At 32.7% G+C, this 25,678-nt stretch overlaps 1 protein-coding gene and 1 pseudogene across 1 annotated transcript in view; one reads left to right on the top strand and one right to left on the bottom strand.

Annotated features, from left to right (window-relative positions):
• Positions 1-25,678, bottom strand: part of LOC148940938 (uncharacterized) — a 584,432-nt gene that overhangs the window by 132,742 nt on the left and 426,012 nt on the right. The window lies entirely within an intron of this gene.
• Positions 1,029-23,087, top strand: LOC148940940 (uncharacterized; annotated as a pseudogene).

Here is a 25,678-nt window from a genome sequence, read left to right as displayed (position 1 = left end):
AAATGTACTAGTGAGAGGCGGTGGGGGATGGGGACACCCTGGGAACCTGGTCACTTATCTTACCTTCTCACCCAAGGATAACATTTCTAAAGTTTAAAATCTGAAAAAAAAACGATTTTCATGTACAAAGAAACGTTTCGCTTGGAATGTTTCTTTTTATGCCATCTATAAATAATTCTCGAAGTAGCTGACATGCTAACCCTTTTTACTGCAGAGAAATGTTACACTTCAAGATTTATATGTCAAATATAGTAATATTTTTAAACCAATGACAATTCTGCAGAAAAAAGGCATTAGTTGATCTAAAATTATGCTATTAAAATGAATTGTGAAACATTTAAAAAAGGTTTTTTCACTCACGAAGCTTAACAAGAAGCTACTTTTGTTCGACGCCTATGTTTTTCGAATTTTCTTCTGAGTTTCTGTCCTGTTGACAGCCTAGTTACCAATATTGATTTATTAATTCCTTCAAAATCCTCATCAACTGTCCCTAAAAGTAAGGAAAGTCATACTTTTAAAATGTTTTAGCACGCATCAATTATAGCACGACTATGCCGTTCAGTGTGGTCAAAGCCCAACATCAGCCGAAAAACAAAAATGCGGATCTACAACACCACCGTAACCCAAGTCCTTCTCTACGGTACTGAGACCTGGCCGGCTGCTGCTTCTGCTCGTGATGCCATAGACGTGGCCCAAACAAAGTTCTTAAGACGTATTGAAGGGATCAGATGGGACGACTTCGTCTCGAACACCCGATTGCTGGCACTAACAGATCAGACCCCCAACTCTCGTCAGGTCGCTGCACGAACCCTACGATGGTTCGGCCATTTGGTCCGCATGCCAGCAGAAACACCCGCCATCACTCTCTTCAATTTTGATTCCCCTGTGTATGGCCGGAAGCGCCCCCGCGGAAGGACCCGGCTCAGCTGTAGGGGCAACCTTGCCCAGTGCCTCTCAATGATCGATACTGATCTAAAAAAAACAGTCATGATTGCACAAGACCATTCCAAATAGTTGTAAAGAATCACATGTCTCATTACACTGGACCACCAGCAGAAGCATTAAGTCAAGTAAGTATGTCAAGTCAAGAAATAAAACCAATTAATCTTTTGTTTTGCTAAACGTAAGTTTATCAGCGACAACAGAATTCGGTTTGCTTCCATTTCTCGTAAAAATAATTTATTGTTATATTGCTAGTTTAGGTGAAATAGGTTATGTCCATCAGGGGTGTAATGTGCCTTGGGGGGGGGGGGGAAGTACCCCCAGCTTGCCTTCACTCCCCAGCTGAAATTTAGTCGCTTAAGTTAAGTAAGTAAAGCGGTTATGTATGTTTGCTTACCGAACTTTGGGGCCCAAATCACCCTATCAATCTCAAATGCTAGAATCTATATAAAATCTTAATCTATAGAAAATATTAATCTTTAGAATCTATAGGCAGTCTTAAAAGGGAAAAGATCATTAGCAATACATATTTTACCTTTTCTAGTATTAATTTTCCTTGGGTGCTTTTTGCCCAAAACTTCGGTAAGTAAACAGACGTAACCGCTTTACTCAATAAAACATTTGGAACCTGAAATATAAATCTTCAATTTGACTTCAATGAAGCATCTTCAAGATGAGAAAACAGCAGAATAATGAAAAAAAACTTATTTGGATGACCCTGAAGCAATTACTATAAAATTAGTGCTCATAATTATAGACAATCATAAGCTTTTTCAATTGAAATAAAATAGGCAATCCTAATAGGGAAGAAAAGGTCGAAAAGCTTCGTGTCAATACATATAAACTAATGAGGATGAAGTCATAGGATGCCAACTTTAAATTAAGCACATTAATAGGCTCCTAAATAAATGAAAATGTTGGTAAGAATATGATCGCGATAAATACTTTTATTCAGGAGGGGACTAAGCAATTTTTTAGTCATGACGTAACCAGCGATTGTATATTTTTTATCTAATTCTTCAAAGGTGGATGGCCATGAAGCATGATCTTTGGCAATCTTCCATCCTACATTTGCAAAAAAAGGCCTGGCCATCTTGACCTTTCTTTCATTACAGCCAGAGAAAAGTGAGACCGAGCCATATTTTTCGTTTGATTTATCAAGATGCTTGGTCGGGTAACTTTGGGAAAAAATGAGCGCGGGAGGGGCCTAGTTGCCCTCCATTTTTTGGTCACTTAAAAAGGGCCCTAAAACTTTTAATTTCCGTTCAAATAAGCCCTCCTGCGATATTCTAGGACCACTGGTTCGATACGATCACCATAAAAAAAAAAAAAAAAAAAAAAAAAAAAAAAAGCACGCATCCGTGATCTTTCTTCTGGCAAAAAATACAAAATTCGAGATTTTTGCAGATAGGAGCTTGAAACTTCTATAGTAGGGTTTTCTGATACGCTGGATCTGATGATGTGATTTTCATTAAACTTTATGACTTTTAGGGGGTTTTCCCCCCTTTTTTCAAAAATAAGGCAAATTTTCTCAGACCTCACGAGGGATAGGAAAGTTTTATTATAGCAAAAGTTCACTAAAAACCACAAAGAGAGAAATCTCAACAATGAACAAACAAAGGGGACAAATTGTAATGTCTGATTCAACTTAGATCCATAAACAGAGCTAATAGAATGTAGATCCTGGTAGAGTAGAATGCTAATTCAAACTTAAAACGGTAAAAATAACTATCAAGGAATAAATGCAACCCAAAATGAACAGAAACTCTCAGTTTGTAAACTAACCTTAGTTTGCAGACTTCCATTCCTAATCTGCCAAACCTTTTGCAACAACAAAAAAATATGCCAGGAATTTTGTGCCTATTACAACTAAATGAAGTGGGAGAATGCTCAAGCAAGATTTTAAAAAAATAGATTTTTTAAAATCTATTCTAAAAATTTATTAGTACATCTACTGTAGAGACTTTACCCTAAAAAATTAATGATAAAAAAATTTTGCAGTTACTTAAAAGTTGAAGTGGTTATTAGTTGGTCAACTACTGGATATCTCGCCCCCTGAGATACCTTGTAGTATTTCTTTTTTTTTATAAACAGTTGGTTTCCAATGTCAATAAAGCAAATCTGCCAAAAACAGCAAAATTCTGTAGACTATATAGCCTAGGACTATATTTGGTCTCAATAGGGGGGGGGTATGTTTACAAGGGCAGTATATATAATATTTAGAATCAAAATTAAAATGTCCATTGAGTGGTATTTCCATCTTCTTCCCAGCAAAGAAACCAACAAATTGTAAATTTACCCCTATCCCTACTCCTCTCCCTTATTTCTAAGATGTAGGCAATTGCCCAGAAGACAAACCTTAATCTTGAGACTTGTTTTTAGGCCCAGTTGGTTCTAATGAGGGTTGGATACATACGGTACAAAAAAAGTTTTTACACAGCGGGTTTTAGAACCAACACATGGAGCTAGAACTCTCAAATGAAAGATCTAAAGCCGAACTGGCCACCCATGATAAAACAGAGAAATGAATCTGAAACGATGGGTGTCAATGATGAAAAATGAATGTCCCCTTTGTTTCTTCATTGTAGAGATTTCTCTCTTTGTTGTTTTCTTGTCGTGGCTGGCCTGTTCAGCTTTAGATATTTCATTCGACAAAGTTTACTGCATGATAAATTAGTTTCAATTCATTGCCTATAACTTAGGACCAGGGACATAATTTGCTACGGGGTAAAAGGGCAACTGCCCGTCCCCTAAGTTTGTCCCCCCCCCCAGCTGAAATTAAGTTTCTTTAAAGATTTTTTCAAAACAAGACGAATCTGCATGATTCAAGTATCCACAGAAACAGGTCAGTTTTTTTTAGTACGATCTTTACCTTTATGTTACTATATGGCTCATTTTTCAGTTTTCACTGTCAATTTCACTTGATTTTGAAAAATTGGCTCCAACTTGGCCCCTCTCACACCATTTTGACGAAATTACACCACTGTTTACGACCGTTTTGCTGATTAAGATAATAAGATCCTACTTATATGTTTCAAGCTCAAAAAAGATTTTAAGATCATCAGATAACTAAGATTTTTCGTGTTGGAATTAAAGAAATAACTGCGTTATTGTGTCGTGTAGGTAGTTTGGATTGATAAGCAATTCAGTTATTAATTATTTAATTATTATTCAGTTATTATATTATTGATATATAATTATTATTCATATATAATTTTTATTCTGATAATAATTATGATATAATATGATATAATAATTATTAATATAATTTATGATATATAATAATTATAATTATTAATATATAATAATTAATATATTAATATATAATTTATTAATATAATAGATAATTATGATACATTAATATATAATAATATATAATAATTATTAATAATATAATTTATGATATAATAATTATTATGATATAATATATAATTATTATTCAGTTATTATATTATTCAGATATTATTCAGTTATATTAATTATTCAGTTATTAAAATCCTACTAATTCCTTTTATTCACCCTCATGATTAACATCAATACTGTTTACATTTCATTGTAATCTTTTTTTTTAATTGTTATTTTTATTTTTATTCATTTTTATACTTTTATTGCTAACTTGCCTACCGGAAGGGAAATTTTACGTATGAAATAGACTACACATGTCAGCATCGACACTGTCCTTTGCTGAAGCCTAGCATCTGCACAAACAGTCAATCTTCATAGGGATGAACCTCCCTTTAACTCAACATGGCGAGTCCAATGGCACATTCAAACGCTAATGATGGTGAAAAATATGGCGAGGGTTGACCCGCACGGAGCTTTACCTCGTCTAGGGTCAGTGGAAAAGTTTACTACAGCCAAAGACCGCTAAATACATCGAGATAGAAAAGATTGAACACAACCAATAAGAGAGGTAATATAGAATCGCAAAGACAGAATAACAAAAATTGTAGGAAAATCGTAGTAATTGAGAAGAAAAAAGGTTTTGGATACAGGATGTTCAAAGACCTTTACATACATACATCTGTCTTTCAAATGTCAATTAATTAGCATAGAAAAAAAAACTGGTGGTAAGCAAAGGTCGTTGTAGAAGACCATACGACCAGAATAAGACTTTGGAGGCGAAAACACAAAGCGTAGGGACAAAGACTATGAACTTTTTCCTCTTTTAAATATAATCGAATATAAAAAACATTTTTTTCACCTAAGAACAACGACATTTCATATCATTTCGGCCAAGAATTTTTTTTTTAATTAATGCTCATTGAGAGCGTTCTTAAAGTTGGACTAGTTAAACTCGAGATTTTAAATTCGCCAAACTGAATATTTCAAATATTGAATTTGACGACAATTTCTGCAGAAATTTAAACTTATAAATCTCAGTTAACATGCTTAATGATGGATTGACCGAAAAAAATTTCTTACCATCATCATCATATTCAACGAGTTTAAAATATTTGCCAAGAAACGTAATTTTTTTTTACTAATTATTGTTTAATTTTACAGTTAACACACAAATAATTCATAAGTCAATTAAACCAAGAAAATCTATTGCTTGTTTTAACTTTAATTCACCAATCATAGAGCAAAAACCTTTATGTGGTTCATTATGGACCATTTTCAAAACTTAATCTTCAACCCTCCACGGAGTCCCCCCCCCCTAAAAAAAATACTTGAGCCCAGGTCTGAACAAAAAAGTTCAGTCTCTATAAGATGTTCAAACTCACAAGAGGATCTACAGTTTTTTTTTAACGAGTGCAAGTAAGCAATTCTATTTTAATGCTGATATAATAAATTTCAACCGTCTGAAATTCACATTGCTAAGCATACCGAATATTAAGTACAAATATTAAAGTAAGTAAAGTAGGTGAATAAGCAAAAAATTAGTACAACTTTACAAGTATCGATTGGGTATGGATTATTGGGTGCGTATTATCTCGAATCAATAGTTATGAAAACTGCTTAAAAAATATGCAACCAAAACACGCAAGGGAAAACTGTCACAAAATTAAAAAACGCATTCCTGCATCCCTTTTCATGGCAGTATCAACTTTGTATGACTACGAATAGATTTTGTAGCCAAGGAGGTAAGGATATACCAACTCTTCATTCTTCATAATCCTAAAATATCAAACTTTAGCAGAAATGCCTTCTTTGACTAAGCGAAAAAGGACATTAACGAGAAAAGAATTACAATAGCAGCAACATTGAGTAAATCGGTTAATCAACTCGTATGCATTAGTTGACGAGGGGGAGGGGGTAATCTGAAGAGAAAAAAAATTATATCACTAAAGTCATATCCTTTCTATTGGGTAAAGGGGTCTTCTTCCCACTCCACAAACTGCTGTGAATGGTAAAGGCGTCAATTGTGACCGTTAAGGTTTTTGTATGAACTGGTGTAAAGCACTTGCCACCCGAATTGTATCTGAAAGAAAAACAGTAAAGTTAGTAACGTTTACAGGACAGTTGACAGGGGATGTTTTGAGTAGTCCATCAGCGTGCAGTATAAAGGTAATTTCTATACCTCTGAACATAGAGTAGCCGAGAGTTTTAAGAAGGGACGTTAGAAATGGAGCTAGGAGTATTAGAGACACAGCTTAAATTTTGGCAAAAGAAAAATAATTTTTGAGTAATAGAATATAAGAAAACAAGAGAAAATAGGGAAAGTGGAAAGGGCAATGAATATACTTGACGAAATAAGAAATGCAAGTGAAGGGTAGAATATTGGATGATAAGGAAGATACCGCTGGAATACTATTTTCATATTCTACGAGTTAAGAAATCGAAAAATAATGATGAGATAAGCATCTCTAGACAATATAAGCATCTCTTCCAGATAAGTTTGGATGATTGCCTCCATTTCCTCACCTTGGCGAATAATTGCGAAAATATAGGCTAAAATATTAGCCTGAAGGCAAATAATGGCTATAAAGGTTATTCTTCAGTTAAACGAGGGTGCTTTTTAAAACATTGCGCATAAAATATACCCCTGTTAACATAAATTATGGAACTGGAAGTATTGCATGAGTGATGATGGTGGGGGAAAAGGGGGCTAATGGGAACTTATCCAGTTGGAAGTTGGAACTTATCCAACTACAATAAGGGAATACTACAATCTGACATTAGACCCCATTTTCCCCATTAGACCCTACATAGTAGCAAAAATTCCGGCGATGAAATCACTTGAATTCCGTGTTATTTATTTTTCTGCTTATTATTAATATTATTATTATTTATTTATTATCCTTTAAAAAAGGTACAAAAGACGGAGTATCACTAAAAAAGAAAAAAACACCAAAAAAAAAAAACAAAAAAAGACACACCGAACAAATTACAAAGACGAGAACCAAAGACTCAATTATAGACTGCACTGCAGCTACGTAACATATTTTACTTTTTAAACTCCCAAGTACTGAACAAACATAAGCAATATAAGCATCGTTGCATCAAGCCGCAATTGGGTAAAAAATTCTACCAAATAATCATCTGTGAATTAAAAATATACAGTATATAATAATATCAACTAGTCTAAATATGACAAGAGACGTTAAAATAATTAAACGACACTTTCTTCCGCTGGTCTTGAATTCAGATCACTCTCAATAAATGATTCGTTTACTCCGATATACATAAATATCGGAAACAAGGAAATTATTCAATCACGGATTTGTTTACTTCATTACTTAAAATAATATGCTTAAAATAATGGATAATTAATAAAAAGTTAAATTATTAGTAATGTACGCAATATATTATCAGAAAAAAATTGACACCAAGATTGAGAGTACCAATCGGCACATAAATTGGACTCTTACGAAAAGAGACTAAATCATCATTCAATTTAAAATTGTAACAATTACAATGTTGGCACAATTGCAGCTAACTTAATTAAATAAGTAACCGACGATAAGATTATAGACTTGCACTTCATAGATTTAAGGCAAGAAAGGCAAGAAAAAAAAAATCTGAAGAGAAAATGGCTAGAAGAATTTGGAAAATAAATAGATGAGCAGAGTGGGCATAGAAAAGAAGGGGGTGCAATAGAGCAGGTATTTATATAGCATAGTTTAGTTTGAAAAGGAATCATGAAAAGAGTGGTTAGGAATTAGGTAGGGTTCCTGGACATAAGAGTGGCTTTTGATAATCTGATCAATGCTATGATAGTTAAGTCACTTTTGGAGATCGGATTGCCTGTAAATTTTGCTATATTAATTGTAGAAATATATAGTTCAGTTGGCCTAGTTGTTAGAATACTAGGTAAGGTATCCAGAAGAATTTTGACGCGAATAGGTTTAAAACAGAGGCCCAGTGTTACCGATTTTGTTCAACATGTATATTAATAATATAGTTGATTTCTTGAATGAGATTAAATAAAAAAAACAAGTTTTTTTAACTGAAAGTAAGGAACGACGTTAAAACTTAAAACGAACAGAAATTATTCCGTATATGAAGGGGGCTGTCCCCTCCTCAACGCCTCGCTCTTTACGCTAAAGTTTTTTTATTGTTTAAAAAAATAGAGTTGTGAGAAAGTCAAACTTTAGCGTAAAGAGCGAGGCGTTGAGGAGGGGACAGCCCCTTCATATACGGAATAATTTCTGTTCGTTTTAAGTTTTAACGTCGTTCCTTACTTTCAGTTAAAAAAACTTGTTTTTTTTATTTAATTTTTGAACGTTTTTGAATTAATGCAGGTTTTGATTTTGGCTCACCGTACATGAATAATTAAAACAAAATTTGCATATTATATTTGGTTAAATGGCTTTCTCGAAACTTGTTTAATTTTATTTACGAACGTTTTTATTAGTAATAAATATACGTAACTTAGAATTAACTTACGTAACGAACTTCTATATTCATAAATTTTTAACACGTATATTAGGGGGTTCGCCCCCTAGTCAATACCCTGCTCTTTAAACTATAGTTCGAATTTTTTTTCCAGTTCTTTAAAAATGACCTCTTAATCACAATCAGTTGATCAGTTGAAAAACTTGTTTTTTTTATTTAATTCCTGATCTTTTTCTTTAATAATGCTGGGAAATCCGGCGCCCCCTTCATAGCAATGTCCCTTCCCCCATGAAAACTTCCTTCATGGAAAGATCCTTCCATATAGCCCCCGACCCTCTCCTTCCCCCACCTACCAGAAAAAATCTCCTCTGAAACAGTCTGTATACTTCCCAATAACCAATACTATATGTTAACATTGAGTAAAGTTCATAACTTTCAGCCCTCCCCCTGGGGACTTTGGGGGATCAAGTCATCCTAAAAGACTTTTTTATCATATTTTCGACCATGCTGAACAAAATGGCTATCTCAAAATTTTGATCGGGTCACTTTGGGAAAAAAATGAGCGTGGGAGGGGGCCTAGTTGCCCTCCATTTTCTTTTGTAACTTTAAAACGGAACTAGAACTTTTAATTTTCGTTCGAATGAGTCCTCCCGCGATATTCTAGAACTACTGGGTCGATGCGATCACCCCTGGGAAAAAAAACAAAAAACAAACAAACAAACAAACAAATAAACAAATAAACACGCATCCGTGATCTTTCTTCTGGCAAAAAATGTAAAAATCCACATTTTTGTAGATAGGAGCTTGAAACCTCTACAGTAGGGTTCTCTGATACGCTGAATATGATGGTGTGATTTTCATTAAGGTTCTATAACTTTTAGGGGGTCTTTCCCCCTTTTTTGAAAATCAGCCAAATTTTCTCAGGCGCGTAACTTTTGATGGGTAGCTCTAAACTTGATGAAAGTTATATATTTGAAATCAGCATTGAAATCTGATTCTTTTGATATATCTATTGGTATCAAAAACCCGTTTTCTAGAGTTTCGGTTACCATTGAGCCGGGTCGCTCCTTACTTACAGTTCGTTACCACGAACTGTTTGAAAAGTGCTCCGGAAGTACTGATAAGTGTTTCGAAAATATGTATGCTTTTGTTTGCTGATGATATTGCTCTCATAGCACAATCGGCAAAAGAAATGCAAACTTTATTAAACATAATGGAGGAATATTTTGATATAAAAGGTTTAGAATTGAATATGAAGAAAACGGTAATTGTAGTTTTTTGGAAAGGTGGAAAAATAAGGAAAGATGATCAATTTAGATTTAAAGGTGATTTTATGGAGATTAAAACAAATTCGTTTATATAGGAGTTAAGTGTTTTTGGAATGGTAAGTATGTACAGGATGTCCAGTATTTAGTACAAAAGGGAAATTTGTGCATGAGATTAATTTTAAAAAATCAGGTATGAAAGATCAAGAGTTTATAAATTCATATATATTTATTTAAGACTACACCCATCATTGTTATTCGTTACATTTGTAACCCGTGGAGTCTTAGAGAAATTGGAGAGTTTGAGAGAATGCAAAGAGATTAGTTTAAGATTGTTTTTAGGCCCCATAGATCTAATCACAATATTATACTGAAGGGGGATTAGGGACTAAATACGTTAATAAAAGACAGTTTAAAAAGAATAATGATCTTTAGAATACGAACTGCAAGAAATAAAAATAGTATAGTGTAAGTAGCGTATTTTATTTTATTTAAGAATGAAATAGAGGTAGATTTGTCACATGAAAATAAGAAAATTATAGATGAAGTTGCATATTCGTATTTTTGGAACGAAGGTCAGGGATTAAATTCAGATACAGAGGTTGATAAGGTAAAAAAAGGTTAAAAGAGCAAGGTATACAGTAATGGTAGACTCAAAAGGGAACATCAGGATTTTTGATTCTTTATATTGAATGGAAAGACAAGTAAAGAGAAGAATTACAATTCAAGTTGGAGGTGAGAAGGGAACAAATAATATGGATTTTTAATTTAAGGGGAGGTTCGATTAATATTAGTAAAGAAAGAAGACCTTTAGGGGCCCTTCCCTTTTCCGATGTGTGGAGAAAATGATGAGAATATTTTCATTTTGGGGGGAATTGAAAGGAATTGGTGGATCTGAGATTTGAATGTTTTTAGCTAGTGTTGGCAGATAGAAGGTGGATGGAAGGGATTGTAGGATCACGAGTTAAAATGACATTAAGGAATTTGGCTAAGTATGTTGACGAAGGGCTGATAGATCTTGAAATATGTATCTCTTTATAAATATTTTTGTGGAGATTCATATATAAGTACGTTTTTTCTTTTAAATTTGCTTGTGTTTTTTTTAAGTTTTTTTTTCTAATTTATTTGTGTTTTTTTGTTGGTTTTGTTATGATTATGTTCGTTTTTTTTGTTTTTTTCCCATCGCCTCATGTTTTTTTGTATATACATACATACATACATTTATATATACAATTGTAGATTTGTGCATCATTAAATAATTTCTAAGACCACACTGGCTAATCATGATACAACGAAACAATAATAAAAAAAGAGAATTATACAAGCCAGTGAAACATATGAACTAAAATGCAAATATTTCGGTCAAGACCTCCGCTTGACCGTCCTCAGTGCAGGATAATAACATCAAAATTACTAATAAAACTCCATGGATACTATAAAGAAAAAATTTTTTCAAACCTTGAAACGAAGCGTAACTAAAATTCGAAGACCCTCTCCATGTAACGGTGAAAGGGTAACTTTCACCGTTACCCTTTCACCGTCACATGGAGAGGGTCTTCGAATTTTAGTTACGCTTCGTTTCAAGGTTTGAAAAAATTTTTTCTTTATAGTCTCCATGGAGTTTTATTAGTAATTTTGATGTTATTATCTTGCACTGAGGACGGTCAAGCGGAGGTCTTGACCGAAATATTTGCATTTTAGTTCATATGTTTCACTGGCTTGTATAATCCTTGTTTTTCTCTTTTTTTATTATTGTTTCGTTGGTGCATCATTGTCGAAAAAATCTAACAATAAAAACCAAGTGCAGCTGAGGGGTTATCCTATGAAAATTGTGTACTAAACAATTTGTTTAGTCAAATCATTGCCTACATAAATGGAACGTTGATGAGCACAAGCAACAATCTTTCAAACTATGTGAATTATATACAATTAATGTTGATGACTTCAGTGTCTTATACGAAATTAAGAGGCTTGGCTATTGGATATGAATATAATATGGCCACTGACACCACCAATATAATTGCAATATAATTTAAGATTTACATTGGGGTGGGGGGTAATATAAATCTACTGCTTCTTGAAATAAGATGGAGATAAGCAAAAGTGTTGCTTAAAATATCATATATTCCTTAAAAATGTTTTGATGATTGAAATAAGAAGAGGAAATACGTGATGCTGTAGCTAGAAATGTATTTGTCCTTGCAATAAGAGGAAAATAAGTAAATACAACATTCAAAATACCAAATATCTTCATCAAAATATTTTTCTGCTTGAAATTAGATGAAGAAATACGAGAGGATGTTGCTCAAAATGTATTGTTTCTTGAACTAAGATGGAAGTAAGGAAATGCTCTATTCAAAATAGCAAATGTTTCTTACAAAATGTTTAGCTGCTTGAAATAAGATGCGAAATTTTGCAATGGTGTTGGTCAAAGTGTATTGTTTCTTGAAACAAGACGGAAATAAGCAAATGCATTATTCAAAATACCAAATATTTTCATCAAAATGTTATGCTGCTTGAAATAAAACGAGGAAATACGGGATGGTGTTACTGAAAGTGTATTGTTCCTTGAAATAAGATGGAAATAGGCAAAATTGTTACTCAAAATAGCAAATATTTTCTTGTAAATGTTTTGCTGTTTGAAATAAAACGAGGAAACATCTGTTGGTGTTGTTCAGGTTCCTTTGTTTTTCGAAATAAAATAAAAATAATCCAATAAACTATGAAAAATAATATATATTTTCACAAAAATGTTTTGATGATTGAGATAAAATCCAGAAATATGTGATGGTACTACTCAAAATATATTTAAAATAAGCTAAATATAAAAAAAATATTGAAAGAAGAAACTGCATTATACAAAATACAAAATGTTTTGCTGCTTAGTACAAGATGAGGAATTATGCAACGGTGCTACTTAAAATGAAATTTTTCTTGAAAAAGATGAGGAAATTTAAGCTGGTGTTTTTCAAAATATATTATTTCTGAAAATAAAATTGAAATAAACAAAGGTACTATTCAAAATACAAAGAATGTTCTTCAAAATGTTTTGCTGCTTGAAATATGATGAGGACATATTTGCTAGTGTAGCTTAAAAGGTATTGTTCCTTGAAATAGGATTGGAAATAAGCAAATGCATAATTCAAAATACCAAATTTTTTATTGTAAAAAATTTAGTTTTTATTGAAATGAGATGGAAAATACGCAAATATATTATTCAGATACCGAAAAGGTTCTAAAATTTTTGTTTTTTTGACATAAATAAAAAAAATCAGCCATGGTATTGCTCAAAATGTATTGTTTCCTGAAAGAAAATGGAAAATAAGCAAATAAATTATTCAACATATTAAATATTTTCTACAAACTGTAGTGCTGCTTGAAATAAGAATGGTGTCGCTAAAAATGTATTGTTTCTCGAAATATGACGGAAAGCAATTGTTTACGCATAATATTTGCTATTTGGAAGTATACAGAAATTTTTGGGGTTGAGGGAGTTGTTCTTGGGATGTAATTGTATAGAAAGAATCTTCCTTGGGGAGGGAAATTTCTAGGGGGTGAATCTTCCAAAGGAAAAGTTACACTGGGAGATTTGTCAGAATTACTATACAAAACACTTTTTAATTGTCTTAAATTCTTTTTGCTAAGTTTTTCATGCGAAGATTGTCGGGGCAATTTATCCGGGGACTATTTTAAGCGTGTTTTGATTTCCGGGAAATAGTTTCCACGGAGGGAAGCATTTCTGAAGTGATTGAGGCACCGATTAGAGATTCAAGTCTTAATCAAATGAATAAATGCTAAGTAGAGTTTTTCAAGCTAAATCGCCCATAAGCAATATTACCGACAGGGGATATTCACAGCGATGATGGAACTCTCTCGAGAAAATTTGACGAGGGGATGTACTTTATGTTAGATGGAATTTCCACAGAGGAGTTTTCTGTGATAGGCAGGGGTATATTTTATTGAGGGTGAGCCAGGTTTACCCTCAGTATTTGAAAAACAACAATAAATTGTTACATATGCGAGTGGGCTGACCTCCCTAGTACCTTGCTCTTTACACTAAAGTTTGAGTGATTGTCCGAATTTCTTGAGAGTATTCACTGAAACATGGGGTCGTTTTATTAGTCTAAAAAGCTTTTTAAAAGTACTAAAAGTGTTATTGTAAGTAGCAAGATATTGAGGAGGGGCAACCCTTCAAATACAGAATAAATCTACCGAAATTAATATGCAAATTTCATTTGAATTTTTCATGTACGGTGAACCAAATTCAAATTTGCATTAGATGGAAAACGCTCAAAAATTAAATGTAAAAAAAGTTAGTTTTTTTTTTACTGGAAGTAAGAAGTGACATTAAAACTTAAAACTAACATTAATTATTATGTATATGAAAGGGGCTTTCCCCTCCTCAAAACCTCGCTCTTTACGCTAAAGTTTGATTCTCAATCACAATTCTACTTTTAAAACAATAAAAACTTTACCATAAAGTGCAAAACGCTGAGGAGATGACAGCCAGTTCACATACGAAATAATTTTTGTTGCTTTAAGTGTCAAAGTCGCTTCTTACTTTCATTTAAAAAACTCGTTTTTTTTACTTAATTAAGTGCCAGATTTGAATAAAGAAAAAAAAACAGAGAAAAGAAATAGACAAAAATAAACATATTATCCACACTCAAGCTAACAGAACACATCTATTTTGTTCATATCCAACTGTATTTTGATCTTCATGAAGTAATCCACCTTAAAACCCTCTTACCTTCTCTCTATTCATAGATACGTCTTTCACTGCAAAAAGTAGTTTAAAATAGCAGTCACTCTTTCTCAGTGATTCCAAAACTAGAAAATAAAGCCTAATGTTTCTCCATTATTCTGCAGACAATTAAATTAAAAAAAAATCTCTCTTTTTTTACTTAACAACCCTTAAGTTCTTATGAACAGAATTGATAACCCAGAAATCTATAGCAATAAATAGGAGATGCTTTAGTTTGTAAGCCACCCCTTTATATCATTTTTTTTGTTATAGGCATGTTTATTCGTGTTTTTGAGAAAAAAAAACGCAATTCATGGTTTTCAAACAATTAGAGAGGCTCTTGGATACTAGTTTTCATATCAGATTTTTGGCTTGACAGCTCTTGAATTGATATTATTTTTCGATGACGAATGTGGTGCCAAAATCAATGCTTGTTGCTATAACCAAACCCAAGGGAAAGAAGATCCAATTTCAAATTGGACTTTAGAAGTTCCAGCTAGTTTTTGGATTGAATCCTAAAGATTTATCCCTAAAGATTACAAAATTTTAGTTACTTTCAGAAAATACAGTTGAACAATGTAAATACATTCATGCATATAAGAATATTGGTAGTACTTGTGTATTATATAAAACACACTCGAGAACTTGTATTATGAATATGAGAAAATATCCGGTTTTGAAGTTGTCTATACCAGATAATCACCTTCGGCTCGTTCGGAAAATACTTTATATCTATAGTTAAATTAAATATTTTTAATATAATGTGCTTTGGGCGGCCCCCTTTCAATAGTTCTTTGTGGTAGTTTTCACAATTTTGCTACTAAAGTATTAAATTTCCATCATATTTTTTTTTATTTCATTAGCATTAACCAAAATACAAGTTTTCGAATGTGTTGTATATAATACACAAGTACCATATTGGTTAGGCTGGAAGTACGAATTTTAAGATCGATTGCTGAATTGTTTTTTTTTCATCTTAATGTTTGACATTAACATTCTAATGATTTTTTCTCGAAACTTAGGTTCGTAAAATCCTACTGACTTATTGTAGAAGAAGACATAAATAATTGCTGTTTTATTTTCTTCTGGATCACAGCCGCCTTTCTTTATTTTCTCTTCTGTTTTACTTTTAAGCATTTTATTTTGGATTAAATTTAACAGAAAAAAACGGAACTTCAGTTCACCTACTGTTCTGACAGGATTAAACAACCCCAGAATTAACGCAGTTTTGGGTTTTAAGCTTGGCTTCAACCTTTAAATGTGCTGTTTACACAGCCTTTAAAAGCATAGCCCACTTTTGAACACCTTGGTACGGCATGCGGAATTTACCCCAGGTATTGTGGCCGAACATGGGAGTTCGCTATCCCGCAGGATGAAAAAATACTAACAGCAAACAGGTTAAGATGGCAAGTCTCGGAAGCTGCCAAAAACAGGCAAATAATAAGAGAATACAATCTGAATTTACAACGCGAGTTTACTAGTATTCGTGATTAGGCGTAGGCTTTCAGACAAAATTGAACAAAATTCCACAGTCAATCACCTTAAAACCTGATCCAATCTGACATTTTTGGTAAAAGTATTAATTAAGGTCAGACATTTTAAAAACATACACTGCCATCGGTCAGAGCTTTTATAATCCACCAGAAGCCCCATAAGTTCTTATATTGAAACTGTTTGCTTTGGCTAAGCGTGGGCCAGCCTCCCCTATACCAATTTTGATATTTAATTTTGCCCAACTGTAAACTTTTGAATTGAATTCTTAGAAGAAGCTGTTATCTAACCATAATGTGATTTGTATCAAATCGCTTTTGTGGTGATTATGTTTTCTGGAAATTCGAAGTTGGATAGTGGGTCGCTTATAATGTAATGTTTTAGGAAAAAAATAAAATGGAAAAATTTAAAGGCCGAGTTTTATCGAAATATATAATGACTAGTTTATAAAGACCTATATTCAAAGGACCTCAGGAAGTATTAGCAAGACCCCTCCCCCCTCCATCACAGAAATGGCTGCCCCCCTCTACACAAGATGCTGCCTACACCCATGCCAATATTCATATATACATGAATGTATTTACATTGTTCAACTATATACTCTGAAAGTAACTAAAATTTTGTAATCCTTAAGGTTAAATCTTTGGGTTTCAATCCAAAAACTAGTTGGAACTTCTAAAGTCCAATTTGAAATGGGATCTTCTTTCACTTGAATTTGGTTATATCAACAAGCAATGATTTTGGCACCACATTCGTCATTGAAAAGTAATATCAATTCAAGACCAGTCGAGCCTAAAATATGATATGAAAACTAGTATCCAAGAGCCTCTCTAATTGTTTGAAAATCATATGAACTGTGCTTCTCCAATAGGACTTCTAGGCTTTTGGATTCTTTTTCATTTATTCCATCTAGGCAGCAAATTTTGTCCATTTTTTTTCTCAGAATCACGAATAAACATGCCTATAACAAAAAAAATAATATAGAGGGTTGGCTTACAAACTAAAGCATCGCCTATTTATTGTTATAAATTTCTGGGTTATCAATTCTGTTCATAAGAACTTAAGGTTGTTAAGTAAAAAAAGAAAGAATTTTTTTTATTGAATTGTCTGCAGAATAATGTAGAAAAATTAGGCTTTACTTTCTAGTTTTGGAATTACTGAGAATGAGTGAATGCTATTTTAAGTTACTTTTTGCAGAGAAAGGCGTATCTATGAATAGAAAGAAGGTAAGAGGGTTTTAAGGTGGATTACTTCATGAAGGTCAAAATATGAACAAAATAAATGTGTTCTGTTAGCTTGAGTGTGGATAATATATTTATATTTGTCTATTTCTTTTCTCTGTTTTTTTTCTTTATTCAAATCTGGCACTTAATTAAATAAAAAAACAAGTTTTTCTAACTGAAAGTAAGGAGCGACTTTGACACTTAAAGCAACAGAAATTAGTCTGTATATGAACGGGCTGTCACCTCCTCAGCGTTTTTCACTTTATGCTAAAGTTTTTATTGTTTTAAAAAGTAGAATTGTGACTTAAGAATCAAATTTAAGCGTAAAGAGCGAGTTTTTGAGGAGGGGAAAGCCCCTTTCATATACATAATAATTGTTGTTTGTTTTAAGGTTTAATGTCACTTCTTACTTCCAGTAAAAAAAAACAAAACTTTTTTTACATTTAATTTTTGAGCGTTTTCCACCTAATGCAAATTTAAATTTGGCTCACTGTACATGAAAAATTTAAATGAAATTTTCATATTAATTACAGTATATTTATTCTGTATTTGGAGGGTTGCCCCCCTCCTCAATATCTTGGTCCTTACACAAACACTTTTATTGATTTTAAAACAGCTTCTTATTCTAATGAAACGACTCCATGTTTCAGTAGCAACTCTTAAGAAATTTGGACAAACAGTCAAACTTTATCCCCCAAATGTAAATCTTCAATTGTATTTCAATTATATTGGTGGTGTCAGTGAACATATTATTTTCATATCAAATAGCCAAGCCTCTTAATTTCGTATAAGACACTGAAGTCATCAACATTAATTGTATATAATTTGCATAGTTTGAAAGGTTTTTGCTTGTGCTCACCACAGTTACATTTATATAGGCACCGATTTGACTAAACGAATAGTGTAGTACACAATTTTCATAGGATGCCCCTCATCTGCATTTGGTTTTTCATTGTTTGATTTTTTTAACAATGGCAAGCAAATATGAAAATATGTGTATAAATGTATTTATTTATTTATTTCCAAAAAAAACATGAGGTGATAGGAAAAAAAAACAGAAAAACAGAACATAAAAAAAAAGAAACAAACAAAAAAAACACAAATAAATTAGAAAAAAAAACTAAAAAAAAACACAAGCAAATTAAAAAGAAAAAAAGTAATTATATATTAATCTCCACTAAAATATTTATAAAGACATACATATTTCAAGATCTATCAGCCCTGCATCAACATACTTAGCCAGATTCCTTAATATCTTTCTAGCTCGTGATCCTACAATCCCTTCCTCTCACTCGCTCTTTTTTTCTGTGTATATTCGCTTATTCCCCCCCCCCCTTCCTTTTTGTATGTCCGTTCTAATTCTTTTTCCGATTCGTATTTGTGTAAGTTTAGTTTGACTAGTTTTTATCTTTTTAACTTTTTAATTGACTTTTTACAGTTTTAATTATTGACTGTTAAATGATTGTTCATTATGATTTTTCTATTTTGTTGTTGTTGTTTCATTTTTGTCAGTTTTAGTGCAACCATTTATATTGTCGACTCCGAAGTCCGAATTCGGCCCTTTGTGGGCTTGTGATAGTGATCTTTTTGAAATAAATATCTTACCTTATCTATCTTAAATTAACTTAAGTTGGGCGCAAAACCCCTATGCCTTCCCAAGGCCAGAACAAAATTCGCCCTTTACTGAAAAAATATAAATATTTTTACTTTTATAACTTTTATAAGCAGCATAACTTTTATAACTTATTTATTTTTAATTTTACAAGCAGCGCGATTGCGTTGCCTATGATAGGATCAAAAGTGTTAAGACATATAGTTATTTGGGAATTATACTTGATGAGTTGCTATTTTTCCATAGTCATTCTGATCATCTGTATGTAAAACTAGCCCAAAATTTAGGTTGTTTACGTTGACTAAGAAATGTTTTTTCCTTTTCCAATTATTAATATTCTTTTTCGTTTATTAATAGTTCTAGTTGTTACTGGGGTATTAAAAATACACCCTTTTGACAATCTACATACACATAGAACCTTTTTGGTGCAGTTTTACACCCTGTCAACTTCTCCTGAAAATAAACGTTAATGCCCTATTCTGTTCTTGCGACATTGCAGTCATGCTGTTTTGGCAACCTGTATTCTCTTAAACCCTTTTTATTTAGTTTAATAGTAGTAGAAACAGCAGTTCCAATAGTAGCCATGATAGTTTCAATTTCATGTCCTTAGTCGTTCCGATGCATTGCTGATACGTTACATTCCTCCTCAATATTCCCTAAAAGTTTTACTTTTATTCCATTAGCCTTAGTAGCAGTAGTAGTCGTAGCAGTAGTTGTAGTGGTAGTAGTAGTAGTAGCAGTAGTAGTAGTAGCGATAGTAGTAATTGTAGTAGTAGTAGTAACAGTAGTTGTAGCAGTAGCAGTGACAGCTGTATCAGTAGCAGCATACATATATTGCCTTTTGGTCAGCCGAATATATCCCCCCCTCTTTTTGCCCTGAAAGTTTCAATTTAATACTCTAAGCCTTTCCTAAGATTTTGCTGATATGCATTTTTGACAACCTATAGGCATATAGTGTCTTTTGATTTAACTAACTTCCCCCTCAAAATTCCCTGATAATTTCCCGTTAATACCCTTATATTTCGAAGTAGTTGCAGTGGAAATAACAGTAGTAGGACTCAGTGGCGGAGCTAGGCCAGGGTAGAAGGGGCAGCTATCCCATCCCCCATTTTTCTGACATCTCGAACTAAATTTCTTCTATTTTATAATTTTACCCTCCAATAGTCTATCTTGCCCCCCAGATTATGAGGCCTAACCACTTCTGGTAGTAATACTACCAGTAGTGGTAACAACAGCAACAGCGTGTATACGTTGTCATTTGGTCAGTTGATCTTCCCTCTCACCATTCCCTGAAAGTTTCAATTTAATACCCATCTTGTGATACGCTTTTTTGACAACCTGAATGCACATCAGGGGAGTAGTTTTCTATGGAGCAGAGAGGAGGCAACTGCCCTCTCCCCAGACCCCAGTTTAGCCCCAAACTGAAATTTAGATTCTTCAAAAACTTGTCAAAACTAAGATAAGCTTGCCTAAATCAAGCATCAACAGTAACGGTCCGGTTATCTTAAGTATAACTTTGCCTTTATGGTGCTATATGGCTCGTTTTTCAGCCTTCACTGTCATTTTCACTTTATCTGGAAAAATTGGCTCCAATTTGCCCCCCCCCCCCCCAGGATTTTGATAAAATTATGTCACTGATGCACATTGTATTTTTTTATCTAGTTTAAAATCAACTCAATATTCCCTGAAAGTTTTTTCCACACCAAGGGTCAAAGATGCCACCTTTTCCCAATAACAAACTGTATAAGTAAAAAACGGGAGAACTGCATAACTTACTCGTACATTGCTTGCCCTAAAGGCTTTGGGCCTTTTCATTCTCAGATGTATATTTATTGAACGTTTCAATTTGCTGAACCAAAGGGGTATCTCAAAATTTTTATCTGGTGTCTTTTGGGGAACGAAGGGCGTGGTGGGGCTGGTTGTCCTCCAATTATTCTAAACTTTTAAAAACAGCACGAGAAAATTTAACTTCCCATCGAATGATCCCCTTCCAAAGTTTATATGACAATTCTTTCACACTAAGTGACATGGTGAAAAGTAAATACATCATACAATAGAGCCCACTTTGCTCTTTGTCATAGGCAGCGCTGCCTATGATAAAAGAAAAAAAATGTTTAGAATAAGTTTTGTTTTTTCATAAAGTGCAAATGACGATCCGGCCTTTAAAATGCTTAAGGGACATTAGCCCTACTCTTGCGTGTGGTATCTTTTGTTCGTTTTATATTTGACTTAATTATTCATTTAATTTCTGTTCCATTCGGGTTTCACATATCCATTAATAGTAATTTGTGTTTGTTTAATGTTTTAATTTTATTTTAACGTTAAGATTTGGTTTTTTGTTTAACATTAAACGTTTGGTTTTTATTTTAATGGTCTTTGGTTTTACTGTAACCTTTTTTTTCTGAAAATCTTTCTTTGTAAAATATCTTGTTTTAATTAATTAAATATAAAATCCTTTCGAATGCATGCACTAAATGTCAATACAGGAATTATTTCTCAACAGAAAGGTGGTTATTTTTTTACCAATTTGTTTTTATTATTTGATAACCAGTTTAATTTTGTGTTGCTAACCTAGCCAAAGAATACAATTTACCTTCGTGATTTATTTATGAAGTAGCTACTCTTTTTATTCCTATTTCATTATAATTAATAATTATAATGTATAATAATAGATTTCTTCTGTCTTTTATCTATCTTAGTTTATATTTTTCTTTCGCAACGCTGAGGATGGCTTGCTGTATCGAGGTGAAATACTCGATCGATTGTTCTTCTTTTTCTCCCAATGATATCATTTTATTGGTATCTTTACATTTCTATTTTATTGTTATATTACCTATTAGTATCTATTATTTTTTCCTTTTTTTTAGATTTTCTTCGTTGGTTTTGTCATGGTAGGTTAATCCGACCATTAACCTTTTAATCGTATTACATATTATCTAGTTAGGTAATAAGTCCATAGTTTTGATATTTAGTGTTTGTTTTCAGGAGTTGAGGCGAAATATAACAATGGAAAAAGGAAAAATACTGAAAAGGCTTGATCAGTTTGAGAAGGATTTGGAAAATGTGAACCGTAAAATCGGCTGCAGCGGATCTTCTTTAAATATTGTTGAGGGAAAGTTTTGCAAAAACAATAAATTTGTTTTCCTCATTGAAGCCAGAATTGGAACACCAGAATATTTAAAGCCAAAAAAAATTAAATTTTCAAGACTTAAGCTTTACGGACAACTGTGGAATTTGAAATTTACAGATGGCAATGTTGCAGTCTTTGAAATTCCTGATTTAGACGATAAAAATTGTAAGGATCTTATCAAAAATATTAAGGAAATTCAAGAAGTTGCTTCGTCTGTCAATATATCTGTTATATTAGATATACCACATGCCTACTTTAGAAAACTTGATATTTATTCCTTATTACTGAAAGAAATACAACTTATTTCAGGGGTAACTGGAATAAATGTAGCAATTAAGGATAAATCTGATGTGGACGCATTTACCTTATCTAAATTAGCAGAGATGCGTAATAAGCTTAAATTGGTACTATTTTCTGCAACATTTATTTGCAACAATGACTACATATCAAGGAGAGATTGTGTTTTAGTAAATTGTACAACGTGGGAATCAACTGGGAATCGATTTGGTTATAGAACGCTTGCTATAATTGCTTAAACTATCACATTAATAATAAAACTTGCAAAATTCATCTTCCCTCAGATGTAAGTGATTTCGACATTGCTGCAAATTTTGATTTTCTAGTGGTTAGAAATTTAGACGCTGAACAAGGAATCACTGAGATTATAAGAAAATTTCAGTTGCCCACTGTTTTTCAAGGGCTCATGAAGCCATCCAATATAATATTTCCTCAACTGATGTCGGTTATAGTGGACCATGAGGCTCAAGGAAAATCAAATACATTAGAGGTTATCAAAGCTATCAAGAAACATAAAGATGAGTCAGATGATTTTGATGAATATGGTGATTTTGAATATGATCAGCATGATTTATTTTTTCAAATAAAAAAAAAGCAATAATTTTACACTAATCTTTGTGTGTGCAAATAGTTTTAGATTTAATTATGTTTATTTTTCTCTCTATGAGGTATGCCAAAGAGAAAAGGAGAGACTACTGACCTATATTTTCGTGTTAAAAAGAGTGCTATAATTCCGTTGGTTAATTTTCGTAAACCAGTCACATTATTTAGAACAGTATGTCAGAAAAGGAAGCCAAATAGCTCCACCTGTTGGTGTACCTGCTTCAAATACAAGTGAAAAATGAGCCCAATTTGGGGCTGGCAACTAATTCCATCTTTTTAAAGCCGGCTTGCTTCTTTTGTGAGATATAACAAGAATGTAAAATATACAAATTGTTTTCAGTAACAAAATTTTTGACAACAGAAACTCGATTTCTCCACAACTTTACTATAAAAAGTTGTCATTTTTTACTCCCCCTCCCCCCCCCCCCGTACCTTAACAGTATGTTCTGTTTTTTTTTACTTTTTAGAATATATTTACTTTTCACCAAAGCACAAATGACGCTCTGGCTTTTAGATGGTCTAGGGAGGGGGAGAGGTTCTCTAAATCCTTTTTGTGTGAATTCTTATATGTTGTAATTTAGGAAAGAAACATTGCAAAATAACCACAAAAAAGTGGCCACTAACAGAAAGTAGCCACAAAAAAGGACATTTTCCAAAAAAAAATGCTGGGTTAGGTTTCTCCTTGCCAATAATGTATTTGAGCCATGCAGTATCGGCTCTTATACTTACGCATTCATAAGGATACCTGTTTACCAGCTCGGTCAAAATCTTGACGCCAAGTTATAACTCTTGAAAATCAATTTTTTTAAGGAAACCGAAGAGCATGGGTAACGGAAAAACTGGTAACTGGCGCTAGTGTTGACAAAAACTGCTATGTAAAGCCATCTAGCGTGCGGCGACACTTTGCATTTATCAAGCTCCGTAATCATGTTCCTGTCAGGAACTGAGATCAAATACCTATCAATATCCGAATTTTACCCACTAAACTAATTAAATTAATTATTATTATTATTACACTGAAAAAAAATGCTGCTTTTGGTTAGAAGCTCCCTGCTACTTTGTTGCTATACTGTCACAAGATCTTCTCAAATTTATTTCTGATCTCCCATGTTCCCTTATTGCATTAACCCTTGGGTACCTGCTTGAAACATAATAATTATTATTTTTGTTTTCTCCCTTAGATGGCGTTATGAATAATTCGTCTTAATTAACATGTTTATTTTTAATGTTTGAAAAGGCATTTGTATTCTTCTTATTTGTAATGGCAGGTTTAAAAATCCTTCATTACTTTTGTTTAATTTCTTTTGGTTTTATTCTTTCGTTCGTTTTTTTTTCATTCCCCAGAATAATAATGAAAATGTTATTTTTTGTTTTTGTTTTTCTTCCTTTTTTTCAATCTGGAATTTATGTTGTAAGTCTTATCCTTCGTTGTATGTTAATAGTTTTCTTATTGTGACGTATGTGGATTTTAATTACTTAGACATTCAATTCCTAAGTAAATTATTGGGTTAGTATTTAAATTATTACTTGCATTTAAGTTACTAAATTTAAACTGATATTTGTTTTAATAACAAATAAAAGACATTTTTGATTAGTATTGCCCATTATTTGTGTCACACAAAGCGAAAAAAACAGCAGCAAATTTTTCGAACTTTTTTTCTAGTTATTGAATAAATATAACAGGTTTCTTACATCAAAAGTAAAGAGTTACTTCAAAATAAAACAAAAACATAAATGAATCTGTATACGAGGAAGGATATCCTCCTTCATAACCTCCCACGATAGTGCAGCACTGAAAGTATTTTTGAGTCCAACAAACAGCGTCCCATATACAAAAACAGAAGATGCGGTGGAAAACCTAACCATCGTCCTTCTAGATTATGTGCAACTATAAACCAGTACTCAATTTTATGTAGCCTAAAATGAATCAATTCGTTTAAATGAAGATTAAAAATTATTGTCTATGTTAATCATGTATTTTGTACAGATGAATTGTATATTGAAGAATTAGAATTTTAAAAAAACAAGCTTTTGAAGCTTAAAATAAGCAGCAACATTGAAACTTGCAACGAACAGTAACTATTCTGTATATGAGGGGTTGTGCAACTTCCTCAACCCCTCATCGTTACGCTTAAACTTTTTAGTGTTAACAAATGCTTCTTATTTTAAATAAATGGTTTTTGTGCTTGAGCAAAAGTTCTTAAAGAATTGGGATAAGACTAGAACAAGACGCAGAATAATTTCTGTCCGTTTTAGGTTCTTATGTTGCTCCTTAATTTTAATTGAAAAAAAAACTTAAAAAGAACAAAACAATTACTAGCTTTTCCATAGCTTTCAAAAATATTTCTTACATATAAACGGATATAATTTTGACGGGGGGAATATTAATCAACTATACCCCCTTAACATGCTCCAAAATTCAACTTAATTCCCTTAATCGTTCCTGATGTATCTCATATAAACCCTCTTGACTTCCTTGGAATCACATAATGTCTTTTGATTTGGTTCCAGATCCCCGTCAACATGTCCTGGAATTTTTAACTTATTACTCTCAGCCATTCATGAGGTATTGCAGCTATGTCCTTTTGT

This window comes from Artemia sp. Qi Xiang Cuo, chromosome 19 (genome assembly GCF_049724085.1).
Source record: "Artemia sp. Qi Xiang Cuo chromosome 19, ASM4972408v1, whole genome shotgun sequence".
Classification (NCBI taxonomy): Eukaryota; Metazoa; Arthropoda; class Branchiopoda; order Anostraca; family Artemiidae; genus Artemia; species Artemia sp. Qi Xiang Cuo.
Note: the sequence above shows the minus strand (reverse complement) of the source record. Positions and strands in the feature narration are given on the sequence as shown.